Here is a 16,468-nt window from a genome sequence, read left to right on the forward strand (position 1 = left end):
TTCCGCTTAGCAACCCCACGCGGTTGCTAGGGAGGGGCCGTAGCCTGGATGACCCGGAAGTGATGGTGTCCATTTCTCACTGCCTGCTTTAAGTTCGTCCTATCGGGAGCGCCAGGGTACTCTGTGCCCGGCCGAGGGTGGGGCCAGCACTAGTGGTTCCGGCTCGGCTTCTATAGCCCCTCGGCTCCTCGCTTTCCCCCTCCCCTCCCGCACCTCTCCTCCCTCCCGCTCCTGGGAAAGAGAGGAGCCACCGCTGCGGGTGGGTAGGGAAGCACTCGGAGCCTCCGGGAGGGGACCGAGCCCGCCCCTTCTGCGCCTCTGAGTACCGCCGGACCAGGTACTCACTCCGGCTTCGATGGGGTCCGGGAGGCAGGAGCCTGAGGGTGTGCGTGTCTGTAGGGGCTGGTGGGGGGCCCTTCTCCGGGTTGGGGAGGGGGCCGGCGGAGATCCTGGGTGGGGCGCAGGCCGGCGTGTTTGTGGCGGCTAGCGGGGGTGGAATGGAGGATTTGGGGGACCCCGCTGGCAGAGAGTGTCGGGTGGCCAGCTCGAGGTTGTGGAGGAGGCGCCCCCTCGGATGCAGAGTTCGGCCGGAGTGGACCGGGAGTTTGCCCCCTGGAGGATTCGCTCTGAAAGGGGGAGCATCCTCGGGCCAAAAGGGGAGCATGGACCTCGTCATAGTGGTTAGGGCAATTCCTTGCTTCCCTTGCCTACCCTCCTGAAACGGAGCACTGCTTTCAGGGTTGTGGGGGGTTGTTAGTCGGCTGGGCACCGCGGGGAGCCGCCCTTGGCTGAGCTAGGGCAGAAGAGTGGGTAAGGAGACCTCTCTCCACCCAACTTCCGTGTGCTTCTTCCACTTCTTCCTTTACTGCTCTCTCGCCCCAGAGTCCTTATCGGAGCGGTACCCCCAAGTGGGCAAACATCACAACCTATATGAGAGGGTGGAACTGGGTTCGTTGCCCCTAAATGATACTTCAAATGTTTGGAAAGTGCCAGAATGGCATATTTAACCAGGTATCCCAGCTCGATATTGAATCTGGTATAAATTGTCTTAGAAAAGTGCAGTACGGAAAAGCACCAAACTACAGGCTAGTCGGGTATAGCCTTGTTTGGTAGATATGCATGTTTGTAAAAAATAGGTTGGAGGAACTATATAGATATAGAGGTCTAGGCGAGACATGTTGAGGCAAGCCTCTTTTTCCAATCTGTTTCTTATCTGCCTATAAGCCTGTTCTAGTTTAAATGAAGCAGAAAGACCCTCTTCATTTATATTTCAATTAGCGACTGAATTGTAGGTACTATGGTAATAGACGTCCCAGAATAGATAGGTAAACGTTCAGAGACTAGATGCTCTGCTTTTGAGCCTGTCTCTTAATCTTTTAAGGAGATAATTGTGGTCAAGTGGAAGTATTGGCTTTGAGATAGGTAAATCTGGGATTGAACCCAGACTATGCCACTGGCTAGTTGTTGACCTTGGGCAAGTCATGGGACCTACCAGAGATTTAGTTTCTTCGTAAGCAGAATGAGTAAAAAATTTTACCAGTATTTTAAGAGTGTGTGTGTGTGTGTGTGTGTGTGTGTGTGTGTGTGTGTTGTATTTAAAGAACAGTCCACTTCAAATGGAAGCACCTTCTAACTGAAAGATCAGTTATTATCATTAATCTCACACAGTCAAGGTAGCCCAATTTTGTGGAATGAGGTTTGAGACAGGAAGTGAATGGATAATATTGCAAAAGCATATGTATACAACAGGGCTTTCAATGGCTTCTAGAAATTGATCATAAGTAGCAGGAAATTCAATGATCAGATGTTTCTGTAAACTCTAAATAAAGGACAGTATATGCACTTACTGAAGTGAGCAATATTGTTTCTCTCAGATTTTTCTCAGATTTGTAATGTGTCTAGTGTAGATTGATAGAAAGATATTTAAAGAGTAATGTACAGGGGAGGCTGGGTGGCTCAGTTGGTTAAGCTGCCCTCTTCGGCTCAGGTCATGATCTCTTGGTTCATGAGTTAGAGCCTTGTGTCAGACTCTGTGCTGACAGTTCAGAGCCTGGAGCCTGCTTCAGATTCTGTGTCTCCCTCTTTCTCTGCCCTCCCACTGCTCGCTCACTCTCTCTCTGAAACAAATAAACATTAAGAAAAAAGTAATGTATATAAATGTTTTAAAAGTTTTTAATTCCAGTTAGTTAACATACAGTATTATTTTAGTTTCAGGTGAACAATATAGTAATTCATCACTTCCATATGTACAACACATAGATATTTTGATTAAGTTCATATGTCTCTGCAGAGAATTAAAATTGGGGCATAAACTAGAAAATAGTTGCGATTTTAAGATTAACATCAACATCAGTAGCATGACTCATCTTAATTAGACTTAAACTATTAGCAGTACTTATAGAATTCTTATGTGTAATTCTGTAAAACAAGTGAAAATGGAATGAATTTCTGCCTTTAAAGCCTTCATGAGGAGAATGTAGAACTAAATCTCAGAAACTGTCTTTATGTTGATCACTTTATAGATTTAAAATGATACAGTTACACATAACCCATTATATCAGATTACCAAATAATATATTTTGCTTTGTAATGTAAGCTGTAGTTAATAATTTTTAAATGTACTTTATACTCAGTATAAGTCAAATCATTTGCTTTAATAAGATTTTTTATGTGTGGAAAGTGGGCATAAAGTTGGTAATTCATTATCACTTTTTAGAGTGGTTTATAGGTTTTACATATTTTAAGAGAAATTTTCAAATAAATTTCTTTCCCGTGTCTCTGTTCACAGAGTTCAACTTTTTTTTTTTTTTTTTTTTAAATAAAAGTCTGAACTCTATGGAGCATTGGGTGGCTTAGTTGGTTAAGCGCCCATCTCTTGATTTCCGCTCAGGTCATGATCTCAAAAATAAATAAACATTAAAAAAAAAAAAAACAACTCTCTAACTATATTGCATGCTCTTTGAAGTAGAAATACTATCTTAAATTTTATCTGCCATTGCAGCTACATAACAGGCACCAAATAAATGTTGGTCCAATTGAAAAATGGCTGGATATATACAGACCATTAGGACACTTCTCAGTGAGCTTTTCTACTCAAAGTATGTGGTCATTCCAAGGATCTTTGCAGTTGTCCTTTAGGAAATTTGCTTGTCAGGAAATCTAAAAAATGACTAAACCCTTTTCAGTATACATCTCTTGGATGATCTCAAAAAGTTTGAGGAAAGATTGGGAAGGTTTATATACCACATACGAGAATCGAGTAAGGAACAAAGTACAGTTAATTTTATCAGTGCTGCCAAATTAGTAGTGAAAGAGTTACCGTGGAAATGTTTTAAAAATGCCAAACAGTGCTTTACTCAAACCAAATGAATATTCTTCCAGAGCTTGTTCCTATTTTAAAGTATATTACTTTCTGCAGATATGATTTGGTCTCTAATAAGGATAAATAATCACTGTATAAAGAAAAAAACGGTTGATATCACAGACAAACTTTAATATCACCAGTCTTGGTAGAAACTGCTTCAATGGCTTTAGATAAGTGGAAGTAGATTTTCATGAAAGAACTGTAGAATTTGTGGAATGATAGTTTTTCTCTTTTTAACATCTTTCTTATCTCTACTCATTTCTGCCTAAGATAGAAACTTTGAGACGCTGGGAGGGGGAAAAAGTGAATTTACTTCAGAATTACCATTTTAAGTATGTGGATTACTTATTTGGAGAGCTAAATTGGATTTTGACATTATTGGGATTGTGTTCAAGATGGACTCAGGGAAAAAAAAAAAATCAGATGCCATCTGTTTCAGATTCCTTATTCCCTCACCCCTTCGTGTTTTATGGCTTTGAATTCAACAGATTATTTTTCAAAACTAAAAATCCTCAGTAGATTTAGTTTATATAATTTCAGCTATATCAGTGAACATATAACTAATAGAACTTGCATGTTTATATTGAGTTACACAAAAAGATCACAGACAATGGTTAAAAGTAATTTAAACTACCTGACTATTAAGTAGCTTCTTGTATCTTGGTCATCATTGACTTAATAAACCATTTTTGTCAGAAATACTTGTTGGTGGAAGTTGCTTTAAAAAAAATTGGGTAATGGAGTTACAGAATAAATATTTTTTAGTCCTTGATGTTGCCACTTACAGAAGAGAAGTTTCTGCTGAGGATTTTTTCATTTTAGTGATAAGTCTATTTAAACTTAGGCTTTCAGCAGGGAGTTTGGCCTTACCATATACCAGCTGCTATTGTTTTCATCTAAATGGCACCATACACTTCATAGGGCGCATACTTGCCATTTTTCAGTTTGGATCTTAATAAATCCTGAGGATAGGCTTTTGGGTTTACTGAGCTGGAAAAGACCATAACTTGTTTAGGTTATAGTACTTGGCACCTGGCATGGACCAGAAATACCGAAGCATCTTTGAGAAACTATAAAGTAGTACCAGTGTAGTATCTGAGACATGGCCTGAAGAGAGACCAATCTGGATAGAAGAGAGCCATGTTTTATCTGCAGCAGGAATATTCTGGTATTGTAAGAGCACTGATGGACTGCCCCTGTATCGTTTAGTCTGTTCCTCACCAGAAGCTCCAAGTGTGCAATGTAGTTATGGCAAGGGCTGGGGTGTCAGGGATGGGAATTGTTCTTCAATAATTGCTAACCCATCACAATGGAGGCGTAGACATATTGGGGAAAGGGATATTCTCTTGGATTTTGCCTTGGCCAGAGAAGCTGACTGAACAGGTAGCCATTGCCTTTGCCATCCAAGAGGACTTGGTACTACCAACACCTCTAGGTGCCGGGTAAGCCTGTCAAAACAACGTGGTTTGATGGCTTCATCAAAATAACAGGTAAATTTTCCAAGGAACAATAGCATTGGACCCACATTGATTTCTATAGGTTACACTTTTTTTTTTTTTAAGTTTACTTACTTATATTGAGAGTGAGAGAGAACAGGAGCAAGGGAGGGACAGAGAGAGAGGGAGAGAGAAAATCCCAAGCTCCGTACTGAGCATGGAGCCAGATGTGGGGCTTAATCCCATGACCCACAAGATCATGACCTGAGCCATTATCAAGAATCAGATGCTTAACTGACTGCCACCCAGGTGCCCCTTTGGCTTACATTTTCTTTTTTTTTTTTTTTTTTTTTTTAAATTTTTTTTTCAACGTTTTTTATTTATTTTTTTGGGGACAGAGAGAGACAGACAGAGCATGAACGGGGGAGGGGCAGAGAGAGGGAGACACAGAATCGGAAACAGGCTCCAGGCTCTGAGCCATCAGCCCAGAGCCTGACGCGGGGCTCGAACTCACGGACCGCGAGATCGTGACCTGGCTGAAGTCGGACGCTTAACCGACTGCGCCACCCAGGCGCCCCTGGCTTACATTTTCTAACCTAGAAAAAGGGGTGTTGAGGACTTACGGGCCTCTGAATAAATACCATGCATTTATGTTCCTCTTAATAAGCTTATAAATACGTTTTGTCTTCTGGTATTAATGAGTCACGTGAAAATGTGTGTGCGTGTGCACACGTGCACCCATGATAATCACTGGATCTCATTTTAATTCTTCATCCCAAATTGCTAACCATACCTGTGGTGAAGCAGCTTCCTAGCTGGACTTTTTCTCCATTTCCTAGAGGTCACTCTCTCATGTAAGTGATAGTGAGCAGGGATATAACCAATGCCAGGAAAAAGGCAATGAGATTGAAATAAATTTTTTTAAATTTATATAAATTGATTTAAATTAGATTTTATTTCACGTTAATTTCTTTAATTTTTCTCAAATTTCTGTAGCCTAAAGTAGTGATGTCTACTGTTTGAGATGTGGATGCCCAGTTTTTTTTATTCAAATATTTTTTTTTCACAGTTTTAGATTTACAGAATAATTGAGCAGATAGAGTTCCATATCTCTCCTTATCCACAAAACTGCACTCCCTCCATTTCCTCTATTATTAACATCTCTTGTTAGTGTGGTACATTAGTTACAATTAATGTACCAATATTGATAACATTAACTGTAGTTTCGTTAAGGTTTACTCTTTGTGTCATATAGTTCTGTGGGTTTTAACAACCTCATAATAATATGTATCTACAGTTTTATATAGAAGAGTTTTTACCACCCTAAAAATCTGTTGTTTTTTTTTTTATATTTATTTTGAGAGAGCACATACACACACGTATGGGGTGGGGGGAAGGACAGAGAACTAAGAGAGAATCCCAAGCAGACCCTACTCTGTCAGTGCAGAGTCCAATGCAGGGTTCATTCTCATGAACTGTGAGATCATGACCTGAGTTGAAGTGTGACGCTTAACTGACTGACCCACCCAGGCACCTGTTTTTTGCTTTTTGTTTTTTTAATGTTTATTTATTTTGAGAGAGAGTGAGAGCGAGAGAGAGCTAGCTAGCAAGTGACCATGTGTGTGAACGGGAGACTGGCAGAGAGAATCCCAAGCAGGCTCCTTGCTGTCAGCCCAGAACTTGACATGGGACTCAATCTCACAAATCCTGAGATCATGACCTGAGCCAAAATCAAGAGTCAGATGCTTAACTGGCTGAGCCACCCAAGTGCCCTCTAAGTTGTATTTGTTAACTAGAATTCACTTTCAGTTCGCTTTATTAACTATCCTTTCCTGGACTTAGAGGACACCTTACGTTATCCAAAGCATCTTAATCTTAATTGGTATTTTGACCTTCAGATATTCTGGTTATCTGAGGTATGATGCAAAAACTGTTTAAAAACTCCATATTTGGTAGGTTTTAATTTGCTTTTTCACCTAGTTAATTAATAATAGACCCAAGGGACAATCTGTGTGAAAGCACTTACACTTTGTAGAGATAGATGCTCTCCAAATCAATCAGGGTGTAAGCTCACTTTGTTTTTAATGGGATCCATCTAGTTAATGCTTGTGTTTCTTGACTTTCATAGATTATGGGATCATAAAGCTAAAAGAAAACATAGAGATGGTCTAGTTAGACCCTTTCACTTTTTAGTGGAGATTACTGAAATGCAGGGAAACTAAGTGACTCACTCAAGATGATCTAGCTATGAAGAGTCAGACTGGAACACGTATCTCCAGACCCCCAGTCCAGTCATCTTTTTTTATAGTACACAAGTTCATTCATTTTAGTGAATGAAGAAATTATGATTTTATAAGAAGTACATTTTCTAGAAATTCTATACTACGTAGTGAATTCAAGATTTTGGTTGAATTCCTAGTTAATTTCTGAAATGTTGAGTGTGTATTTCTTAAAGTACCGGTGTCACTGGATCTTTAGTTAAGAGCAAATTTGTCGTTTTTCACATTTTAGATAGAAATCGGCCAATTAAAAAATAACAAAGATATTATAGCTTGTATTTAGTAAGCACACTTTCGGCTGCATTAAAATGAATCTTACTGTATTTTTTTTTGCACAGTGGAGATAATTTGTTAATATTTAATGTCATAAAGCAACAGTGGAATTCTGCCGTATGTGGTACTGTATAAAGCTAGAGTGGAGTGTTATGTAAAACTAAAAGTATGGATTAATTTAATATGCATCTGGTAAATTCAGGGCTTGAAGGATGCACATCTGTTGAGAAAACAAATCATAGAACTATTCAGAGCTTCAGCATCTTTAAATATGTGTGCTTTGATTCTCTTTAACTGTTTTGAAACAGTCTTTAATGAATTCAAAAAAGGCTATTTGCTGTAAGGAAGCAATTGTGAAGCCATTTATGATGCTATTAATCATTTTATTCTCCACAGCATTTGATACATTAGTATTTTTCTTTCCAATTTAGTTATTGGGGAAAGAGTTAAATGATCACCATAACAAAATAAGCTTATTGCAAAATAGTGTTTAAAAAAAAAGAAAAGAGGTGGGTGCCTGGGTGGCTCAGTTGGTTCAGAGTCCGACTCTTGGTCCGACTCAGGTCATGATCTCAGAGTTTTGTGAGTTCGGGCCCCATGTTGGGCTTAGTGCTGGCAGCACAGAGCCTGCTTGGGATCATCTCTCTCTCCCTCTCTCTGCCCCTCCCCCACTCACGCTGTCTCTGTCTCTCTCAAAATAAATAAAGTTAAAAAAATTAAAGTGTTACTCTTCTTTCTCCCTCCCCTTAAAGAGAGAAAGAGAGAGAGCATAGTTTCCTAATTGGGATAAATTAGAAATAGTTTAAAGCTCTGACTTCTAATTTGAATCCATAGTCAATGAAGAAGTGACCACAGAGTTCCTACTGTGTATTCACCATACTTGTGCTTTAGGAATATAGAAATTGAAGATAATAATATTTATTTGGAAAAACAAGACTTAAAATGGAAGGTTGAGAGTAATACAATGTGATAAGTAATTAGGTGCAAACCTGGTATAATCTGGGAATACTGTAGGAATTAGGAGGGAAGAACATTCAGTTCATAATTCTAATGGAAATCAGACTGAAGGTAAAGTAGTGGATCTTGGCTCTGGCAGCTGTTTAGAATCACTTGGGGAAATTTTTCCCAGAATCAGTTGAATCAGAATCTCAGGGGTGGTGAGTCCATAGTTTGTGAAAAAGCTTTCCCAGGTGATTATAATGTGCAGGCAGTGCTGGGAACCACAGGTTTAAAAGATAGATACGATTTGGGTAAGCAGGAAAGTGTTTTCAGGCAGTAGAGCTAAGCAGGGAGGGGGAATTGGGTGCAGCCTGTGAAAAGACTAATCCAAAGCTGTGTGGGCCAGTTAGGGAGTAGGAAAAAAATAAGCTTAAGGAGGCAGAATGGGGTCATATGTAAGAGCAGGACTTCTCAAAGTGTGGTTCCTCAACCAGCACCATTAGCATCGCCTGAACATTTATTATGAATGCAAATTTTGTGGCCTGCTCTAGACTTACTGAATTGGAAACTGTAGGGGTGGGGTCTACCAATCTATTTTAACAAACATTCCAGATGTACACAAAAGTTTGAGAACAGTTGTTAATAGAGGGTAATGAAAGGCAGGCAGAGGAAGTTAGATTTGATGTTGGCAATAAGTAGGGACCCAGTGAAGGTTTTTTAGGCTGGGGGAGTAACAGCATGCATTTGTATGTCTGAAGGCAAATCTGATGGTGATGTGCAGAATCCTTTGGGATACTAAAAGATATGAATGAAGAAAGCCAGCTGAGGAGGTACAGACATAATCTAATGATACAATCAGGCAAGGCCTGTTCTAGCGAATTTTTGGTGAGAACACAGAATAGTCATAACAGTGATGACAGTTTGTTTATGTCATGGGCAGTATGCTAACTGCTTTGGACACATTGTCTCCTTTTTCTCACAACAAACCACTGCTGTGTGGCTATTACTACAATTTTACAGATTGGGCAATGAGGCCAAGAAAGGTAGCTAGCTCTGAAATTCACATGTTGGTAAGTGGTAGACACAGGATGCCAAGTTCAAGTATCTCTAACCTCTAAAGCCTCTTTTGAAGAAACAACTAGTAATATCTGGAGACCAAGAAATAAAGGAGAAGATTGACTCAGAAAAGTTTTAATCCTAAATGTCAGATAGCAAAGGGAAGTCCCTGTCAGAAGGGAAATAGTGCTTACACTGGGTAACACGGCAAGTCAGAAAACTTGAAACTATTTTGTAAAAGTGATTGTGAAAAATAACTAAAGGAAATTTTTGTATTGTGCTTTATAGGTATAAAGTTTGAAGTAATTTGGGATAGCTGAGTTTTCAGGTTTTGTTTGAACTTTTTGCTCATGGTGTCTAAATTAGCCACCTCATCCAGCTTTTAAAAAATAGCTTTTAGGGGCACTTGGGTGGCTCAGTCCGTTAAGCTTCTGACTTTGGCTCAGCTCATGATCTCATGGTTCGTGGGTTCAAGCCCTGCCTAGGGCTCTGTGCTGACAGCCTGGAGCCTGCTTCATATTCTGTGTCTCCCTGTCTCCCTACCCCTCCCCTGCTTGTTCTCTTTCTCTCTCGAAAATAAATAAACATTAAAAAAATTTTTTTTAATCTTTTAGATTTTATAGTAAATAAGTCTGTGAATAAATTATGTTTGAGAAGCTTTCTATAATACTCTTTAAAAAAATTTTTTTTTAATCCTTATTTATTTTTGAGAGAGAGAGACCGAGTGTGAGCAGGGGAGGAGCAGAGAGGGGGACACAGAATCCAAAGCAGGCTCCAGGCCTCAAGCTGTCAGCACAGAGCCCGACATGGGGCTCGAACTCACGGAACTGTGAGATCATGACCTGAGCTGAAGTCGGACACTCAACTGACTGAGCCACCCAGGCGCCCCCTATATATAATACTACTCTTATCTCCAGAGAAATATTGTGATTTAGAAAAAAGTCAGGAGCATTTTTTTTAAGTTTATTTATTTATTTTAAGAGAACAGAGTGAGTGGGGGAGGGACAGAGAGAGAGAGAGAGAGAGAGAGAGAGAGAGAGAACCACAAGCAGGCATGAACCTCGAATTCATGACCTGACCCGAAGATGGACGTTTAACCAACTGAGTCACCCAGGCGCCCCTCACTCAGGTTTTAATCTCAGGGTCGTAAGTTGAAGGCCTTTTTGGGCCCCATGCTGGGTGTGAAGTATACTTAAAAAAAAAAAAAAAAAAGAAATATCTTAGTGTTGGGGTGCCTGGCTGGTTCATTTGGAGGAGTGTGCAGCTCTTGATCTTGGCTCGTGAGTTTGAGCCCCACGGTAGAGATTATGGAAAAAAAAAAAAACACCTTAAAAAAAAAGAAATAGGGGCACCTGGGTGGCTCAGTCGGTTGAGCATTTGACTTGGGCTCAGGTCACGATCTTACAGCTCACGATCTTACAGCTCACGAGTTTGAGCCCACGTCGGGCTCTGTGCTGACACCTCAGTGCCTGGAGCCTGCTTCAGATTCTGTGTCTCCCTCTCTCTCTGCCCCTAACCTACTCACATTCTGTCTCTGTCTCTCTCAAAAATAAATAAACATTAAAAAAATTTTTTTTAAAAAGAAGTATTTCAGTTTTATTTTTAGTTGAGAAGTAAGAAATAGTACAAAAACTTGACATATTTGGGTAATTGTTTTCATAAGATGTTATTAGTTTCAGTACCCTCTTACTTTACTTATTGAGGTAAAATTCACGTGACATAAAAGTAGTCATTTTATTTATTTTTAATTTATTTTTTTTAATTTACATCCAAGTTAGTTAGCATATAGTGCAATAATGATTTCAGGATTAGATTACTTAATGCTCCTTACCCATTTAGCCCATCCCCTCTCCCACAACCCTTCCAGTAACCCTCTGTTTGTTCTCCATAGTTAAGTCTCTTATGTTTTGTTCCCCTCCCTGCTTTTATATTTGCTTCCCTTCCCTTATGTTCATCTGTTTTGTCTCTTAAAGTCCTCATATGAGTGAAGTCATATATTTGTCTTTCTCTAATTTTGCTTAGCATAATACCCTCTAGTTCCATCCATGTAGTTGCAAATGGCAAGATTTCATTCTTTTTGATTGCCGAGTAATACTCCATTGTATATATACACCACATCTTATTTATCTATTCAACCATCGATGGACATTTGGACTCTTTCCATACTTTGGCTATTGTTGATAGTGCTGCTAACATGGGGGTGCATGTGTCCCTTTGAAACAGCACACCTGTATCCCATGGATAAATGCCTAGTAGTGCAATTGCTGGGTCTTAGGGTAGTTCAATTTTTAGTTTTTTGAGGAACCTCCATTCTGTCTTCCAGAGTGGCTGCACCAGCTTGCATTCCCACCAACACTGCAAAAGAGATCCTCTTTCTCCGCATCCTCGCCAACATCTTTTGTTGCCTGAGTTGTTAATGTTAGCCATTCTGACAGGTGTGAGGTGGTATCTCCTTTTGGTTTTGATTTGTATTTCCCTGATGATGAGTGATGTTGGGCATTTTTTCATGTGTTGGTTGACATCTGGATATCTTCTTTGGAGAAGTGTCTATTCATGTCTTTTGCCCATTTCTTCACTGAATTATTTGTTTTTTGGGTGTTGAGTTTGATAAGTTCTTTATAGATTTTGGATACTAACCCTTTATCTGATATGTTGTTTGCAAAAATCTTCTTCCATTCCCTCGGTTGCCTTTTAGTTTTGCTGATTGTTTCCTTTGCTGTGCAGAAGCTTTTTATTTTGATGAGGTCCCAGTAGTTCGTTTTTGTAAAAGTAACCATTTTAAAGTGTATAGTTTGGTGGCATTTGGTACATTCATGGTGTTTTGCAACCATAACCTTTATCTAGTTCCAACACATTTTCATCATCCCCAAAGGAAAACCCCAAACCTATTAAGCAGTTCCTCCCTGTTCCTCTTTCTCCGTACCCCCTGGAAAACACTAATCTGCTTTCTTTCTCTTTGGATTTACCTATTGTGGTTATTTTGTAACATGAAATCATATAAAATGTTTCTGCTTCTTTCACTTAGCGTAAGGATTTCTAAGTCCATCCATGTTGTAGTATGTATCAGTACTTCATTTTTTTTTTTATGGCTGAAAAATATTCTGTATGGATATACCCCATTTGTTTGTCCATTCATCAGTTCATAGATGTTTTTAGTTGTTTCCATCTTTTAATTATTGTCAATAGTGTTCCTATGAACATTCATGTAGAAGTTTTTGTTTAAGTATTGGTTTTCAATTCTTTTGGTTATGTAACTAGGAATGGAATTGCTGGCTCATGTGGTAATTTTACATTTAACTTTTTTTTTAAAACCTTTTTTTTTTTTTAAGCTTATTTACTTACTTATTTTTGTAATCTCTGCATCCATCATGAGGCTTGAACTCACTACCTTGAGATCAAGATGCTTTACTGACTGAGCCAGCCACGGGCCCCTACATTTTGCTTTTGAGGAACTGCCAACTGTTGTTCACAGTGGCTGCACCATTTTAGATTCTCACTGGCAACGTTCAAGGGTTTTTAATTTGGAGAGGGGGAGGGAGGAATGGAGAGGGACAGAATCTTAAGCATGGAGCCTAGCAAGCCCAGCATGTAGCCCAGTGCAGAGCTCCACATGGAACCTGACTGGGGACTCAATCTCACGACCATGACATCATGACCTGACCTGAGCCGAAATCAGCTTAACTGACTGAGACACCCGGGTGCCCCTAGGGTTTTCATTTTTCTATGTTATCACCAAATCTGTTACTTTGTACCTTTTTAAAAAATTTTTATTATTTTTTTATTTTATTTTTATTTATTTATTTTTAACTTTATTTATTTATTTTTTTAATTTACATCCAATTTAGTTAGCATATAGTGCAACAATGACTTCAGGAGTAGATTCCTTAATGCCCCTTACCCATTTAGCCCATTCCCCCCTCCCACAACCCCTCCAGTAACCCTCAGTTTGTTCTCCATATTTATGAGTCTCTTCTGTTTTGTCCCCCTCCCTGTGTTTATATTATTTTTGTTTCCCTTCCCTTATGTTCATCTGTTTTGTCTCTTAAAGTCCTCATATGTGTGAATTTATATGATTTTTGTTTTTCTCTGACTAATTTCACTTAGCATAATACCCTCCAGTTCCATCCACGTAGTTGCAAATGGCAAGATTTCATTCTTTTTGATTGCCGAGTCATACTCCATTGTATATATATACCACATCTTCTTTATCCATTCATCCATCGATGGACATTTGGGCTCTTTCCATACTTTGGCTATTGTTGATAGTGCTGCTGTAAACATGGGGGTGCATGTGTCCCTTTGAAACAGCACACCTGTATCCCATGGATAAATGCCTAGTAGTGCAATTGCTGGGTTGTAGGGTAGTTCTATTTTTAGTTTTTTGAGGAACCTCCATACTGTTTTCCAGAGTGGCTGCACCAGTTTTCATTCCCATTTTTTTTTTTTTTTTTTAATTTTAGAGAAGAGAGAGAGTATGACTGGGGGAGAGAGGCAGAGGGAGAGAAGAATTTTAAGCAGGCTCCACCCTCAGCTCGAAGCCTGTATTGGGCTTTATCCCCATAACTCTGGGATCATGACCTGAGCGGAAATCAAGAATTACTTGCTCAACTGACTGAGCCATCCAGGTGCCCCACTTTTTTTTTAATGAATTTTCTTTTTTTTTTTTTTCTTTTTCTTTATTTTAGAGAGGGGGGAGTGAGTGGGGGAAAGGCAGAGAGAAAAGGGGACAGAGGATGCGAAGCGGGTTCTGTGCCGACAGTAGAGAGCCTGATGCAGAGCTCAGTCTATAAGATCATGAACTGAACTGAAGTCAGATGCTTAACTGACTGAGCCACTCAGGTGCTTCCATTTGTCTATCTTCTAAGAGTGTGATACTTTTAGCTCATATAGTTAGATCTTTGATCTATTTCGAGTTTTACAGTATGAGGTTAAGGTTCAGCTTTATTCTTTTGCGTGTGGGTATCCAATTGTCCTAATACTGTTTGATCTTTCCCAGTGAATGCCCTTGGCATATTCTTCTTGAAAATCTGTTGGTCATAGATGAATAGGCTTGTTTCTGGACTCTTATTTTGTCGATCTATATATGTGTCTAGTGCCACTACCACACTGGTTTAATTATTGTAGTTTTGTGGTGACTTTAAAATCATTTCAGAAAGTACAAGTCTGATTTTGTTTTTCAAGATTTTCCAAGATTGTGTTTTGGCTATTTGTTGTTCCTTGCAATTGCATATGAATTTTTAAATGTTTTTAGTGATTGCCTTATAGTTTGCCTTATACATTTATAACTAATCTAAGTCTACTTCCAAATAACACTATATTGCTTTATGGTTTGTGTTGGTGTCTTACAACAGTTGTCCCAATTCCTCCTTCCTGTCTCTCATAACATTTTTGTGATTACTTATCCAAGCTGTAGTCACCTAATAAATTGTTGCTATTGGTATTTTGAACCAATACTTAGCTGTTATATCTATTAAGAAAAAGAAAAAAAATTACTTTCATTTATTCCTTCTCTAATGGTCTTTTTGTAGATCTAAGTTTTGTTACTTTTGTTACTTGTTTTTGATTTTGAGAGGGAAAGTGCTAGTGGAGGAGAGGGGTGGGGGAGGGGAGAGAATCTTAAGCCTGCTCCATGTGCAGTCCAGAGCCTGTTGCGGGGCTCAATCCACAACCCTGGTATCATGACCTGAGCTAAAATCAAGAGTCAGACTTTTAGGGGTGCCTGGGTGGCTCAGTTGGTTAAGCATTCAACATCAGCTCAGGTCGTGATCTCATGGTTCAGGAGTTCAAGCCCCTCATCGGGCTCTGTGCTGATAGATCAGTGCCTGGAACCTGCTTCAGATTCTGTGTCTCCTTCTCTCTCTGCCCCTCCTCAGCTCTCGCACTGTCTCTCTCAAAAAAAAAAAATAATAAAATAAATAAGATAAAATAAACATTTTTTAAAATTAAAAAAAAAAGAGAGACATTTAATCACCTGAACCACCCAGATGCTCCTAGATCCAAGTTTTTTATCTTTGTCATTTTCTTTCTGAAGAACTTTTTTTGATATTTCTTGCAAGGCAGGTCTGCTGGTGACACATTCCCTCTGTTGTTGTTTGAGAAAGCAAAAGTTTCTCCTCTACTGTTGAAGGATAATTTCACTGATAGAGAATTCTGGGTTGGTGGTTTTTTGCCATAACCAGTTTAGATATTCATCCTATTTTGTCTTTGTATGTATGGTTTGTGAAAAGAAATAATACCTCCAGCATGGGTTTCTGCTCCTAGGTTTTGTTTCTCCCTGTACTCCTTTCTCTCCAGTTTTCAGGACAGTGATTTATCCTGTGACCTCATTTCTCTGGTGGATCTAAGAAGAGGTCTTGTCTTTCAGTTTTCTTGTTGTAAGGAAGAGAACCACGGCTCCATGATCTTCACATGTCAGCAGAAACGGGCAAGCTTTATATGACTTTTAGAAACAGCTCTTCTATTTCTGAAAAAAAAGGCCATTGAGATTTTGGCAGGGATTGCATTGACTCTGTCCATTGTTTGAGTTGTATTGCCATAACAATATTAAGTCTTCCAATCTATGGACAAGGTATCTTTCCATTTATGTTGGTCTTCTTTCATTTCCTTCAGTTTTTTCCAGTTTTTAGTGTACAATGCTTATACCTTCTTAGACATTGATTCCTAGGTATATATTTTTTTGATGCCATAATAAATGGAATTATTTTCTTTTTTTAAATAAATGTTTATTTATTTATTTTGAGAGAGAGAGTGCAAGTAGTGGAGGGGCAGAGAGAGAGGGAGAGAATACCAAGCTCGGGACTCAATCTCCCCAACCAGGAGGTCATGACTGGAGCCGAAATCAAGAGCTAGACGCTTAACTGACTGAGCCACCCCCATGTCCCGGAATTGTTTTCTTTATTTCATTTTCAAGTTTTTCATTTTTTATTTCATTGCTAGTGTACAGAAATAGAACTGACTTTTGTGCTGAATTTGTTTATTACCTCTAATAATTTTTGTGTATATATTCTTTAGGTTTTCTTATATAGGACTTGTCATCTGTAATAGATAGTTTTACTCTTTCCAAATTGGATGGCTTTTTCCTTCCTTTAAAATAATTTTTTTAATGATGTTATTTATTTTTT

General features: G+C 39.1%; 1 protein-coding gene across 17 annotated transcripts in view; it reads left to right on the forward strand.

Moving 5' to 3' along the window:
• CSNK1G1 (casein kinase 1 gamma 1) overlaps nt 1–16,468 on the forward strand; it is a 168,265-nt gene continuing 151,797 nt past the window's right edge. For 4 of the 17 annotated variants that reach the window (XR_009605933.3, XM_081795853.1, XM_060618319.3 and 1 more), the window contains exon 1: nt 7–337. The gene's annotated coding sequence lies outside the window, so the exon portion shown is untranslated. Of the gene's footprint in view, nt 338–2,719; nt 4,855–16,468 lie in introns of those variants that run through there. The other 13 variants (XR_009605934.3, XM_060618323.3, XM_060618322.3 and 10 more) reach the window with 8 other exon arrangements.

Source organism: Panthera onca, chromosome B3 (genome assembly GCF_046562875.1).
Source record: "Panthera onca isolate mPanOnc1 chromosome B3, mPanOnc1 haplotype 2, whole genome shotgun sequence".
Taxonomy (NCBI): Eukaryota; Metazoa; Chordata; class Mammalia; order Carnivora; family Felidae; genus Panthera; species Panthera onca.